Source organism: Thermobia domestica, chromosome 2, assembly GCF_964235325.1.
Source record: "Thermobia domestica chromosome 2, izTheDome1.hap1.1, whole genome shotgun sequence".
NCBI classification, from domain to species: domain Eukaryota; kingdom Metazoa; phylum Arthropoda; class Insecta; order Zygentoma; family Lepismatidae; genus Thermobia; species Thermobia domestica.
In genome coordinates, this window is record NC_137455.1 from 356,310,278 (window position 1) to 356,325,897 (window position 15,620).

Consider the following 15,620-nt stretch of genomic DNA (forward strand, 5'->3'; position numbering starts at 1 on the left):
TGTTTCGCCACGCGTAGAAGCATATATTACGCTTGTAAATCATCTCTCCACCCCAGTCCCCTTTAAGATCCTTTATTCCAATCCATGCTTCTAAGCGGATGCTGCAAGTAAGATTTCTACACAGAGACACATTAACAGTCTATCGTATGCAGAGCAAACTGTTAGATACAGTTCCCTTATTTGCTTGTGTGGTCTATATCGTATGAGAAGAATCAGGAAAAATGGGAGAGGGAGGTACTTGTAATTTCCTAAGCGTTCCTCTTTCCCTTTTTGATGTGGCCAGAATTATTTGTCACGTGTCTTTGACGCCAAACAAGCCACAAAATCAATCTAAAAAGCTAACTTTCTACAACTTGTAACGACCTGTTGGTGATTTTCTCTTTGAGGTGTGGAAGTTTGGAAGTTAGGTCGTTAAGACTTGTCACACTGGTTTCTCGTTAACAGGGTTGGGGACAGATGCAGGTAGTTATCGTCTTGTTTCAGTTCATCAACCGTGCTTTAATTCTTTGTTAATACAGGATAATTAAGATGAATTTATATTTTTTTAAAACTAAAGATGACTTTTTTATTAAATAAATTCAATAAAATTAATTAAATTTATATTGTTTAATACGTATATAAAGTTTTTTTTTTTAGCATTCCCTGTTGGTCTAGTAGTTAGTGCGTGTGCATGATACTCGTGCTTCTGGGTTCGATTCTCATTGTGAAAACATTGAATGCATTACGGTTATTCAGATTCCACTTTTTGTACTATAGGTCGATGTTTCATATAGCTCGGTGCTGAGAAAAAGGATGCTAAACTTCTAGAAACAACATCAATCGAATATCTGATACACAAGAAGTCAGATCCTTAAGGTTTGTTAGAGATGATCATATGTTCTATTCTATCATTATCTAGTTTTCTTGTATGGAACTTTGAAGTCATAAGTTAAATGATGTGATCTGAACGGCCAATTATATTTTTTAGATTGTTAGTTGCTTGCCAATACTTCTACATTCGAATGTTCGTTCAGTTAGTTAGTTGATTTGGGGTTTGGTGTTCTGTTTTGCACAACGGCTATTTGATACATGGACCTCCAGTTTAACGTGAGATACCAACCACATGAGCGCCCAACGGGAATCGAACTTATACACTAATCAAGAGAGAGTACAATTGTTTGTTCACATATATACTTCTATAGATTTTATATGCAGTTAACAATGCTTGGAGGGGAATCCATTCATAGAAACAAGAAAAGAATTCCAGTAACCATTTCCTCTGAATCGCTTAGTTTGAGTGTTGCAGGCTGCCGAAAACGTAGGAAAATACTATAGAGGTGAATATCTCCCAAACGAGTAGCCATTAAGCTAAGGAGGCATGTTCTCCTCTTAAACTTGTAATCTGCTCTATCCAAAAAAAGGCATGATTTGGAATCTGTTAGTGGCGGTGCATCATTATCTCCCACAGGAAATGGGAGATTATGGATATTCCATTAGGATACGTGTATCCTATTCATGGCGTGTGAAACGATATCCCAGCACATAACAAAAATTCGTTGACAGAACATCGATGTCTTGATCAGAAGCAAGATGATGAAGGGTTTTTGGTAAGTTTTGCGTGGTTGCATAACCACAGAAGGGACTTATTGTAGTTGATAAAATGAAATTAAATAAAATCTTCAGATTAATGTCTCACGAACACACCCTGTGAGCTGTAACAGACAGATATTTATAATATTTAATTATTTTGAAAGAATTACCGCAATGACGATGTTCGAGAAAATGGGAGTATCTCCCGGAAAAAAAAAAAAAAAAAACAGACCAGGTGTCCTACAGAGGAACACAACATGGACTGTTCCACCCATCAGTCCACCGATCTGTATATAAGACTTCCGATACGCTTATGTATAGCATAGTTTGAAAGTCCGTATAATAATTGGTGGGACGAGGATGTCGTAGGAAATGCAAAAAAGCCAGAAAACCCACCAACACGAGTTTGTCCACCTCTACTCGCCTAGATATATTCAATCGGTAACAATACGTAGTATGGAGACACGGGTAAATCAAACGTACAGGACGATAAAAGCACTAGAATAATGAATTGACTTACATTAACCAACCTTCGTGTCCTTTCGCGCTTGTGGATTATGCCAAAACTGTAGGGGAAGCAGTGAGGATCACGGTTATTATGGTTTTCACCACTATACAGAAGGTGCATAGGCCATTTCCGGGATGTTTTTCAGTGTAGGTCAATGATACAAGTAGAAAAGAAACTAGTATGAAATTCACGAATCACAAATAAGTTTTTCAAATTAACAATATTCAAACTAACAATTGTATGTATTTAATACCTAATGTACTCGTACGTATGTCTATGTGTGAGATGGTAAGAAATATTGTGCGACTTTGCTTTTTTATGTTGATTTGGCTTACGAGGTCCAGTGTACATTGCATGTAAAAGATTACGAGACAGTTGGGAAAGCCTGTTTATTTGCCGATCTAATCTTTCTGACTGTATGTTATTACACTCTGTTGCATAATACGTTTTATTTCGATTCGACCTGGGTTTAGAGCTAAAGTGGCCAGAAGGGAATGATTAAAGAGCCGGACACATTGACTTAGAAAGCCGGACTTGATGGATTTGTAAACCTTTTCCCCACATATCACAATTCAATTCATTAATTGAGTTTAGACATCTTTGGCTCAAGCAAACTGGGAAAACTACACTTACATGTTAAAATCCTTGCCTCATTGATATTTCTCTGCTCTTCGAGCGGCTTTCAATAAACGCTTCTTCTGCAAGATTTCTTTAAATATATCAATGCACGTTCTATTCTCACTTTTTCCTTCAAAGCTGAAACAAAGTTGAAGTTCGGATTTAAATGTGGACATATTAAGTCGGTTGCGTTCTTTTGTTTAACTGTAAGTAGCATGCATTAATGAAAATACTCGTTCGCAGTAAGCACTACTACTTTGTATGGAAAGAATATATAAACCGACTTTCTTCAGATTCTCAAAAACCTTTTTCGGTTGGTGGCTTCGCACGTTCCAAAAGTTTCAAATGTCATTCTCCAACACGGTTTCGATTCCCGATTGGGTCACTCGGTCGAAAAAGTGTAAAACGCTTTTTCCGGCCAGCCCCCCTTGAATGAGGTTTTCCTCATGCATACCAGGCAAATGTCGGGATGGTATCTAACTTATAGGTCCCAGGCCGCTTCCTTCCTTCCTCAATCCTTTCTTCCTTCCCTTTCCCCGAATAGTGTGCTCGCCGAGGGACGTCATCCCTCAAACGTGACGGGGTAAATGACCTTAGATGCCGAAAGCCCAGAAATCTAAATCCTAAATCCTCCTTCTCTAATAGCTGTACAGTTCTTGAACATTTCTGATTCTGCTACTTCTTGTAACAGCTTGAATTCTTGGTAAAGTCCATCCAAGTCAACGGATTTAATATTACACGCCCTAACAGAACTAACAAAATCTTCAAAAGAATAATCGAGATTTTCAAGCGAAAGCAACGAGAGTCTCTTATGTAAACTTGTTTCACTAAAATCAAACCGCTCGAGAATGTATTGACGAGCCCATTTATAAAAGTTCAAAAAATCAGATTCGCATTTTGTTTTATCACAAGCAATTCATAGTTTTATCTTAGAGTTAACAACATATCCAAACAGTTTGTCTGTTATTCTATCTGTAAGCTTTTTATCTACATATTTCAACATTGAATAAAGTGCTGTAACAATACAAGTATTACTTTCGAGAGTTTCGATGACAGGAGAAAATAATTTGAGGGCCATCAGAATAATGGAAAGTTAAACATTTATATTGAGACAACTGAAAAGCAGGACAAATAGGCGTCCGGCTCGACTGCCGGAAACGGGACACGACCTTCTAAAAGCCGGACTTTCCTGCCAAAAGCAGGACATCTGGACACCCTACTTAGAGCATAGCTTGTTAATTCTTGGGTTGGTTGAAGTTTAGCTTCCCTATTGTAGCACCAAGGCTATATGAGACATGGGCCTATAGTTTAAGGTGAAATTCGAACCACCTAATACACTGAATACTCCTCCAGCGGGAATCGATCATGCAAACAAAAGGTGAAAACGCTAGCCACTACCACAGAAAGAACTACACTGAGAAAAATTAGTTATCCGGACAGCGGTATATTGTATAAAGATACGAAATCCATATGTTTACTACGGAAATTGATATAGGACATACGTTATCCATATGCTACATACGTACTGTCTTTTTCCCACTTAGATGTTACTTCATTCCGCTGCAGGATGACTGACGTCTAACAGTCTTCCGTATATTACATACGTAAACGTATGTTACGTACGTCAGCTATATGATATTAAAGCTCATCTTTATATGAGATACTCACCGCCTATATACAGTTTTTTCTTTCATACGGAAAGTGCGTTTAGATGGAAGACTCATACGGAAAGTGCGTTTAGATGAAAGACTCATACGGAAAGTGCGTTTAAGATGGAAGACTCATACGGAAAGTGTGTCTAGATGAAAGACTCATACGGAAAGTGCGTCTAGATGGAAGACTCACATGGAAAGTGCGTCTAGATGGAAGATTCATACGGAAAGTGCGTCTAGATGAAAGACTCATACGGAAAGTGCGTTTAGATGGAAGACTCATACGGAAAGTGCGTTTAGATGGAAAACTCATACGGAAAGTGCGTTTAGATGGAAAACTCATACGGAAAGTGCGTTTAGATGCAACATTTATACGGAAAGTACTATAAAACAAGTTTTCGGTTATACGTTTGCTGGAGAATATTACATATAGTCGCACGTTAAGTCGAAAAACTACAGGATTTACACATGTAACCTACGTTTTTGCGTACTTCACATACGTTTTTCTTCTCTGTCTAGAGCTACAGCTTAACCTGAATTGTGAATCACATGAATTCCTACAGATGTCGAACTCGGCTATCCCACATAGAAGGCACGTAAGCTAACCATATACCCATAACGGAGCTCCCGAGATACAGTACCAGTAAGGCCTATATTTTGTTCTGTCGGCAGTGAATGAAACAAACTACCTTAAAATAATCGAAGAGCTAAGCTCTTGCAAAATTCATGTTTGTAACCGTTCGATTCAAGCTTTTTCTGATTCACATTTCTGCAAGGAACGAAAAACACTTTAACGAGTATTTCTGAATGGATCAAATATTTGCAGCGCGCGAGAATCAACCTATCGGCTTTAAGAAGCGCTATGACTAATCTGTGGAGTGGTCAATTTAATAAGTGTGTCGCCCTCGAGGAGATTCTTTTAACAATCTGCTGACCGAAATCACAATGCTCGCTCATCCTTGCCTTGCAATTCAATTTATCGTTTGAAAGATATGAAAGAGAAAAAAAAGGAAACCGATGATTCTTTCTCTATCTTTTGCTCTACATAAGAAGTTGTATGAATGTAATAGTAATAGTTAAATGGACTTCACTTCTTTCTCTCTTTTTTTGTAAATCTCAAGCAGAGTCTTGTAATTGTAGTATATAATTGTAACTGTATAATTGAACGATTCAGGAGAAATATAATGGTATGTAGGGCGGTTCCGGGTTCGATTCCCAGTGGGGTCACTCGGTCGAAAAAGTGTAACACGCCTTTTCATACCAGCCACCCTGAATGAGGTTTTCCTGGGTTTTCCTCATTCACACCAGGCAAATGCCGGGGTGGTACCTAACTTATAGGTCCCAGGCCGCATCCTTCCTTCCCCAATCCTTTCTTCCTTCCCTTTCCCCGGATTGTGTGCTCGCCGAGGGACGTTATCCCTCAAATCGTGACGGGCTAAATGACCTTAGATGCCGAAAGTTCACAAATCTAAACCCTAAAAATCCTTTTTAAAATCCTATAATGGTGTGTCGTATTTTTTAACTTTCGAGTCAACTGGGAAAGAACGTTTAACATTCCCATGCAATTCAATGCAATGACACATATCAAATGAACTTCCCTTGCCGCTTGTAGGTGTATTTCCAAAATTAACCTTTATATTAACCTTAAATTAAGGACACAACTGCTGCGTCAAGCTTTCAACCTTAATAGCTCAGTCTAATTAAGCTAGGAAGATCATTTTGGTATCAATGTGTTTCTGAACAATGAAGCTTGCCGCCGAAATGCGTTTTATGTATGTCGGGGAGGTATTACGGCGGAGAGGGGAGGGTAAATTTCGTATTTTTCTTTGTTTTTTCATCAAATTTTTGGGTGACCATTCCCTCCCCCCTTGGGGGTACAGTCAAAAAAATTGGTATCTGAAATAATGAAGTAGTCCACTGCACGTTAATACCTTGCAAAATACTTGTTCTTTATAGAGGAGGGACAAAGATGGCCAATTTTTTGAATCTCAGTTTCTTTTTATGTAAATTACATTTATTTTTTTGGACGGTTTCATATAAGACAAAATATCTTTTCACTAAATTGATCTAGAAACATAATTCTTATTTCTGTAGTTTTTACGCAACAATAAAAAATAGTGTGCATATAACGTGGTACTATAGTAAGGGGGGGGTCCATAGTCAGCAGTAGTGGTAAGTGTATTTTTTGTTTGCTATGAGTTTCGTTCTGAATTTTTATGTCGTCTTATATTGCAGCAATGGGTATAATTTTTTAACAGTTTGTTACAAGTGTATTGCCTACATATATTAGCTTTATTTTATCAGAGTAGAGTGACTCTAAGGGTTGCCAGGGTCCTACAAATTCTATCTTTTCTTATTTTTTAAGGATTTTTTTGTTTCTTCCTCTTGTTCTACGAATAGAATGCTAATTGCTAGGGATGCGCACGAGACAAGATTTGTGGCTGTCTCGTCTCGAAAATGTGCTGTAAAAGTGATGTCTCGACTCGAAAAATGTATATTTCTCTATGGGAAGAGCCGTGTCTCGACTCGAATTTCGTTAGGAAAATCCTGTCTCGACTCGTCTCGTGCGCATCCCTACTAATTGCACAAGTGCTACCTCATTGGAATCAGTGTTCTATAAGCTTTCCAACGAGGTCTCAATCATTATACTGTGATAATTAATTAGGTCACCAGGGCCCCCAATGTGAGTGTTCAAATCTCTGCCCAGTAGGTTAAACTACCTGCATATCTACTATTCTATAGTTTGATCACAACCCATGTGATCTAATAACTTAATTTCTCCAGAAATGGCTCTTACCATTATGTTCGCCTAAGTCGCTGAATTATATCCAACTTAATTACTTAAAGGACACGGAGGATCATCACCGCAGAAAGAAAAACTAAGTATTTTATTCTATCCTATTCCATGTCAAACAAATTAGGATTGTTGTTACCTACCTGCCGAAAATGTTGCTTTAAATTATTCTTCCACTTTCTCTTTGGTATCCCAAAGGTCTCTTTCCTATAGGCTTGTCCATTTTTAACTTTTACACGCCACCAAGTCTATTTCTTATTGGTTGATTTGGAATTTAATTGTTATTTTTTAGCACAGAGACTGTATAGGACAGAGGCGTCATTTAGAAGGGCAAGGAGGGGCAATTGTCCCCCTGAGTTTGAGATCTATATAGATTTTATCAATAGAATAGTAGAAAGTCAGTGAAAAACGCGAAATTGTGTTTATATGAAGGGGTCTTGCCCCTCCTCCCAAGCAAAATCTGAAATGACGCTCCTGGTATAGGACAAACGTAATTTAAACCAGTATTTCCTAGCCTGTGGGAAGCGTGGAGAACGAGTAAAAGGGCACAAGCTACTGAGAGAAGGAAACTGGGCAATTATGAACGAAGGATTTATACTGACCATTTACAATTTAGCTTCAACAACTTCACAGGCACTACATGCTTGACGTTCTGTCTTTGTCATGAAAAGAAGGGGACGTGAAGTATACAGGGCTTACCAAGAGGGACACCAAATAAACAAGATTGGGAGCAATTATTTTTAAAAAATATAAACTAACTACAAAAGAATGATAAACAAAAGGAAATACATAGGAAATAGGGTATCCAGGCTTCGCACATATTTTTTTTAGACGTCATATTATCCTACTATATTTCCTGGGGGCTGTGGTGGCTCTGTACTTCACGACCTTGATAGCTCAATGGTAGAGCGACATTTAAAAGTCGATGGGTGTAGCCACGGCCTTCTAATATTTCCAAGGTCGTAATGTAGCCCAACGTTCTGAGGCGCGTTAGACTGACGACCATGAGGGAAAACCCATTGTAGTAGGAGCATGAGTGTTGAACAAGTACCATGTGCGTGGATTTTCTTGGTGTTCTCCCGTTTCCTCCAACTACCTTCATTCCACTGATCCCTTTATTCTCAATATTACCGTCTCCTTTAGTCTGTGTGTCATAACCGTGGAACGTAAAAGTGATTTTTTTTTTTTCATTTTTGCTATATTTTGTACTCTTTTACAAACGGTTAAAATACAGATAAGCAATAAAATAATAATCGTAAAAAAAAAAAAAAAAAACATTTAAGATACTCGTCTCAGGTAACATCATATGTCCTTATGTTGTGTAAACAGCACTTCATTGCTACCATCACCCCCTTCTCTCATCACGTTCTTATGTATTAATGGCAATAAATCAACAAATAAATAATTCCTCATGCCCACGCCTAATACCTTTTTATTACACTTAAATTGAGGTCAATGACCCATGAGAAGGCGTTACCTTCTGCGACCCGCTCTTCTATTGATGGAAATGAAACTGTATTTAAAAATATATATATAAAGAACAATCTTTCTGTAAAATGCAAGTGCACTTAAACGGAGAAACAAATTTTGTAAGCAATACAATGTTATTTTCTTGTTAACAATAGTTTGAAAAATAAATCATTAACAAGGAAAAAATATGGCGGGGTAACATAAAGAAATAGCAATACGACTAAATACATTTGGTACTCTTCCTTAGATTGAGAACTAAAGATCTGTTTGTTAATTTAGGAAAGTTCTAATGACGCATTCTGCTTCCGCGTTTGCAGAATATTGTGATTAGCGATCCACATTTAAATACATGGTCAGCGTATTCAAAGCGTAGGCATGAGCCATAGAAACGCGTTGCAAACGCATTGACAAGCCATGCACTAATGCTTTTAGTGCATGGCTTGTCAATGCGTTCACAACGCGTTTCTATACAACGACCAGATTTCTACGGTGCGGCAATTGGAGCGAATGCTGTCTCCTTTCCCCTATCTCACAAGTTAAAGGCTCTGGTCGTTGCAGTGTTTCTGCAACGCGGCACGGTTTTCAGTGAACGAGGAGGTTTTTCGCACTAAATAAGATTTCTGAATTTTATTTCACTACCAATTAACAAATGGAATTTATTTTTATGCATTCGTATTTTTAAATTATGGGTCTATGCTGAAGCAAACAAACATAATGACAATTAAAAAAAAGTGATCGCAGAATTACAAAGAAAGAAAGAAAATCTAAAGTAGAGCAGAAAACAAATGAAGGTAAACACGAATTTACAAGCTATTTTTTAGCTTGTAGATAATGAAGGTTTCTTATACAATATTAATAAGTCAATATATATATAACCCCCCTCTGTGATTAGTATTTTAGTACATATATATTTCTTGCATAAAGTAAGTGTATTTTATACTGTTGATAACTTTCCACATAAAACTGTATGATAGAAAACGCCACATTGAATTTGGGACTAGTTAGCAATGCTCAGAGGCGTAGTCACGAGGGGTGTCCACCGGGTCCGGACCTCCCAAAAATTTCGAAACTAGACTAACATTTATAGACTTTCTTAATGAACTATACCCGTTTAACAGAGAAATGATTGATGCAGGCTAAATATTTGTCCTCATCATGTATAATCCGCATCTCAGGAGGTTGCAAGTCTACGGAATTCGATCTTCGCGACCCTTCCAGCTGAGTTTCTCCACCCACTCCCGGCTGTGAAGATTTTTTTCAGGGTGGCCAGTCTTATATATACAAACACACGACTAACTCTATTTCTTGAAATGGAAGGGTCTTGGAGAAAACGAAGCAAACGAAGGGCAGATAGTGTTACGTGTGTGCATTGTCCATTCTCAACATGGCACTTGACACAATCTGTTTCACATTTATCACATCGCTACTGGTTCACATTTGTATAGAATACTCTCATTTCACGATAATTTAGAACTCGTTTTAAGTCCTCCCAGTGAACTTTTTTAAGTGTGTATCCACTCGTGCTTCAAGATAAAGGATTATCTTCTCACTTATTGACAATTCATCCATAGAAAGTATCCTACAATATAGAAAAAACTAAGAATACTAACTGCAACTTTTTCGTTTCATTTGACCGAGATCCCGCCTCTTTGTTGGATACCAAATGCCCAAACTCTTCCTGTTTTCCTTTTTCATATCAGACAAATACTGGGACCGACACTTAGAAAAGCTTGAACCACTTTCTTCCTCATTTTATGTCATAAAATGTAAGCAGTTATTTAGACTTGAGATAAAAGTATACGTGCAAGATGCCAACAAAGGAAACAATGTAAAGTCTAGTCTAGTGGCATTTTGATGTCCAACAATCGCAAGTTCTCTCACCTTTTTACATATGAACTTATACATAAGAATATTAATTAATAATAATGTCCTCAGCTAAATCTATTATCCATAAAAGCATTATGACGCAATTGAAATAGATAAATGCAAAACATTTTCTAAGACACTCGCCCCCCCCCCCCAAAAAAAAATATGTCTTGATCCCGGTCGTGTGGTAAGAAAGTTCTTTAGAGAACTCTTTTTATTGCACTTATTAGACATAGCTGTCCTCAGATCGTTGCACAGGTTTTGCTCTATCGTAAGTTCCTCTTAGTTATTTTACACTTATCCAAGGGGGTCTAGGAGGGCCGGCCCCCTAAAATGTTCACGGTAGGTTTGCAAATGAACTATAATATGGTTGGATCCGGCCTCCGTAATTTCTACCGCCCCCCCCCCTACATTTTTGGTCTGGCTACCGGCCTGGCCTTTCCCTTTAGTTATGATTTAGTGTAGAGTTGAAGAACTCTTTGGTTTTATGTGAGCCGCAAACTGAAACAACATAACCTAAAAAAATGAACTCGAAAAAGTTTTCTAATTACTTTTCGTTAATCGTCAACAGCACCACTCCACAATCGAAAAAAAGTAGTGTATATTATGTTTAAGATAAAGAGGCATATATTTAAGATATGATGGCTGAAATTAAAGAAAGATTTTTTTATTGCTGCGGGTGGGGTGGTTATAATGTATGTAATTGCTTGCATTGTATTCCATTCTTAATCCTTCTTTGTTCATCCTTTAAAAAGTGAGCATTTTTAAAAAGTACTCTTAATTTGTCATTTATTTCTTATATCCGAATGTTAGTAAATATATAGTTTGTACGTTAAAGGGCATATATTTAGAGTATGAACAGAACTATCATTTGATTGTTACCTTTCTGTTTCTGCTCGAGTTTTTTTAATTTCTGTTGTTCACTAATCTTTCAGAATGTCTCATTCCGTTTATTACTAAATTCTACTGCTTGTTTGTATGCCTGATAAGTATTTCTACTAATATGTATATAATTTTAATCGGTGTGAAATTTGTTCAGATTCCGAGTCAAATCTGATCAAGTGCCCCTAAATTTGCCCTTATTAGCCAAGCATAACTGTAACTGAAATGGATAATTTTGGATCAAATCGCTCATGTTGGTAAGTTGTTGGATAGTTGTTTCATAACCCTAATTACAAGTATCTCGATACGATACTAAAAAGGAAAGGAAGTTATATTTTGAGTAACCATTGACAATTAGTTATTGAAATTTTGTTAACAAAACTAAAACTATTTTTAAAAAAAAATGTTTGGAAAAACTTCCTTTAAAAACTGTAGGCAGCTGTTACACCGACAAGTTAAACATTTGTTGACAATTTCCTGTTTTGACCAATCAAAAGCAAACATTTGCATTCATGTTTCAATGTATCCCAGTAACTACCCTTCAGCTTTGTATAAATTATCCCGATTTACATTTCAATCATTAATGTTCGTAAGTGCTGTAAAAAAGTTTTGGGAACTGTAAGAATAGCAGCTAATTCCTTTAGGTAATAAACCATGATGATATTCTTCTTCAGGAAGAAAGCTACGAAATTAACAAACGGGTAATCACCAAGAAGGACAGTAATCACAGATTCTGTCAAATTTTTAAGTTTAAAACTACTTTAAACCAAAATATGAGATAATAATAATAATAATAATAATAATAATAATAATAATAATAATAATAATAATAATAATAAAGTTGTTCGAGTCGATAATGAATGCTAGCTGCAAGAAGTATAAATTCAATGGTGATGCGTGGTAAATTGATTTATAATTTTATTTTCTGACTATGGAAGTATCGAGACTGAAAAAAGTGTCAAATAATTTGTATTTATTTTTTAAAACAATCTCTCCAGACTCTCCCTGTAGTCTAATAAATTAAACTAGCGAAATGAAATGAAATGAAATGAAATTTTGAGTTTTACGTCCCACGGTTATGCCGGTTAGGCTAAAGGAGACGTTGATAATGAGTAATGAATGAAATGGTGGAATGAAGAAAGTGGGAGGAAACGGAAGAACCCCGAGAAAACCCACGCACACGGTGTTTAAACTAGCGAAATGAGTAGCATATTTACTCTCAAATACAATATATTCATTGATGTTTTTCAAACGCTTTTTTTTCTCCTTCATTTTAAAGACTAACAGGAAGACGGAATTTCTCTGCTCTTTAACTGCTGGCTAGCCATGTGTCAGGTGTCACTGAAGCTTGATTTACAGCATCTCCTCCCTCCAAATGATCAGAAGGGAACGTTTCTTTGGATTTCTACACAAACATGGCATTCACCATATACCTGGCAACTCTGAAAAAAAGTTTGCTTTTAGAGAATAATAAACTATCGTACAACTTTTCAGAGGGCAACAACTATACCCTCTGCTCCCCGCTTCCTCACCCCGCACTTGTATTCTCCTCTGAAGGGGACATTACTTTATCTTATCTTATAAAAATAATCGTTCTATCATTGTTTCTAAGAATATAGGTGACAGTAATTAAGAATTACTTATCGTCTTTTCAGGTTCAGAATAAGACAGGTTTGATATTACATAGATGTATTGGATCCTTCAAACGCTTGGGACCCCTCCCAGCAGTGCTTAAAGTGACATCAGATGAGGTGACGGTATGGAAAAAATATGTCTACTTAGAGCAGCAATTCTGACAGAACCTTAAAGAGCATCTCTACTCCTGACATTTTTGCACCATTTTTGACGTGAAAATCTATAAAAAAAGAGGGAGAGAGTGAGGATTAATGTGTAAATGTTTTACTCGCCATTATCATCAGCCTAGTATTCAATGAATGTTGTTTTCCGTTGTATTGTATTCTATTGTATTGTAATCCGCTAGTATTTAATGATTCTTTCCAATCACATTTCCATTTTCAAAAGCTTCTGGTCTCTTCTCGTCTCCTGGTCAACAGTATTTTTCTTATACCAGACTTTCCCGAACGTCCTGCACCACCACCACACTAACCTGCATGAGGTAAAACTTTGGAAGGATAGATGGCACCACCAATGAAAACTGTTGGCAGGCATAGAGGACTGGTTCGTAGGATCAAATGAAGGTGTGTGTAGCGAGTGTTCCTATAGAGTCAAAAAAGGCAACATGAGGACCTTTCAATTCGAGCTGTGCTACGACTTTTATGGAAAAAAGGACTAACTGCAAAAGCTGCAGCGAAGGAAAGGACACCGTACAAAAAGCATTGCATTTCCTTGTCTGTCCGATTTGGCCGGTTGAGAAACTTAATTTCGACACCTTTCGTCTTCATCCTAACATCTATCACACTCTCTCGCACAAGACTGCTCTTACACAACCAATTACAGTAACGGATATAACTCGAACTGTCCAGAACAAGAAAAATACTGCACCTGGTTTCGATGGGATTACTTATCGACATATTAAAGAAGCGCCTTATCAGTTGCTTTACTTTCTTTCTCTCATTTATACATTCATCCTACGGACAGGCTTTGTTCCTTGTGAATGGAAGACTTCCAAAACACTGATGTTTCTGAAACCACACAAAGCACCAAATACTGTTTCTTCTTACCGGCCTATTCAACTTACTTCTGTGTATTGCAAAATTCTTGAAAGAATCCTTGTTCGACGCTTTCATTCTTATCTAAGAGAACGTAATATAATCCCTCTGCATCAGGCTGGTTTCCGCCCCGGTTTTAGTATCAATGATCAGTTTCTTCGTCCGTCTAATATTATTACCAATCAGTTTAATTCACAATTTACATCTTGTCTAGTGCTCTTCGACCTGGAAAAGGCATTCGATAAGGTATGGCATGCAGCTCTCATATATAAACTTATCCGTCTGACACTTCCCATATCATATATCAGGTTTATCTATAATTTTTCTTCACAACCGTATTGCTTATGTTACTCTTAATGACACTCTCTAGCACCCGATATTTATTCTCTCTGGAGTACCACAAGGGTCTGCCTTATCACCTTTGCTGTATCTTCTATATGTAGCAAATATGCCACCATTGCGGGCAAACACACATATTTTTCAGTATGCAGAAGACACTGCATTTCTTATATTAGGCCGGACTATTCATCGTATAAGTACTGAAATTAATGCAGCAATTCAAACTTTTCTCACCTGGTGTACGAAGTGGCGTCTGAAACTCAACCCAGATAAAACACAAGCAATAGTCTTTCTCCCGCCAAAACGCAGATCATGGGTACATCGAAATCCTTCACTTCTGAATATCCAAGTAGATAACATGCGGGTTCATCCAGCTAAACATGTAACGTATCTGGGAATTATTTTTGACCATCACCTCACTTGGTGCCCTCATCTTCAGAATGTAATACAGAAAGCATATAACAGGATTAATCTCCTCAAACGCCTCACGGGTACTACTTGGGGACCACGAGCTAATCCCGTTCTTAACACCTACAAAGTATTCTTACGACCAGTCCTGACCTACGGATTCACTGCATGGATAGCCGCACTCCAGCGTCATTATGAAAAACTGAAAATACTAGAACGACATGCCATGCGAATAGCCTACAGAATAAAACTTCCTAGTCCTACTCAAGATCTTTACGAAATTATGCCTTTTCCACATCTTCTGTTCCATCTTGAAGCTTTACGGACGAAATATATTACTAACCGATTCGAGTCCCGGCATCCCTTACTCCTCACCACAATGCAAGCAGACATCCCGTTCAATCCACCTCGCAAATTACTGGATACACCTTTGTCGCTACTCTTTGCACTTTACCGCTATACCCTACCTCCTGATCATCCGGATTTAGACGCAGTTGCAGCTTTTTCATCATCCGTCGTTCCTCATTACATATCACCTTCATCCTCTGCACAATAACAACCTCATGTCTTACCAGGGCACTGTTTGTCTTCATCACGTCCAAAGTTGAACAGAACATACCATTCATCTGTTACACTATCACGTCTTTGTTGTGTTGTGACAGTGCACTTCATGTTCCTCTTTTCATTTACTTCTTCTAATTTTCTTTTTTTACCATGATCAAATAAAATAGAACCTGAATAAAATGATGATTAACTCCCCGTGTAACCAAATTGCACTTACACCATTTATTGTACTTGTATTAGCAACACCAATACGTATTGTAACCTATGCCAAAGAGAGGGCG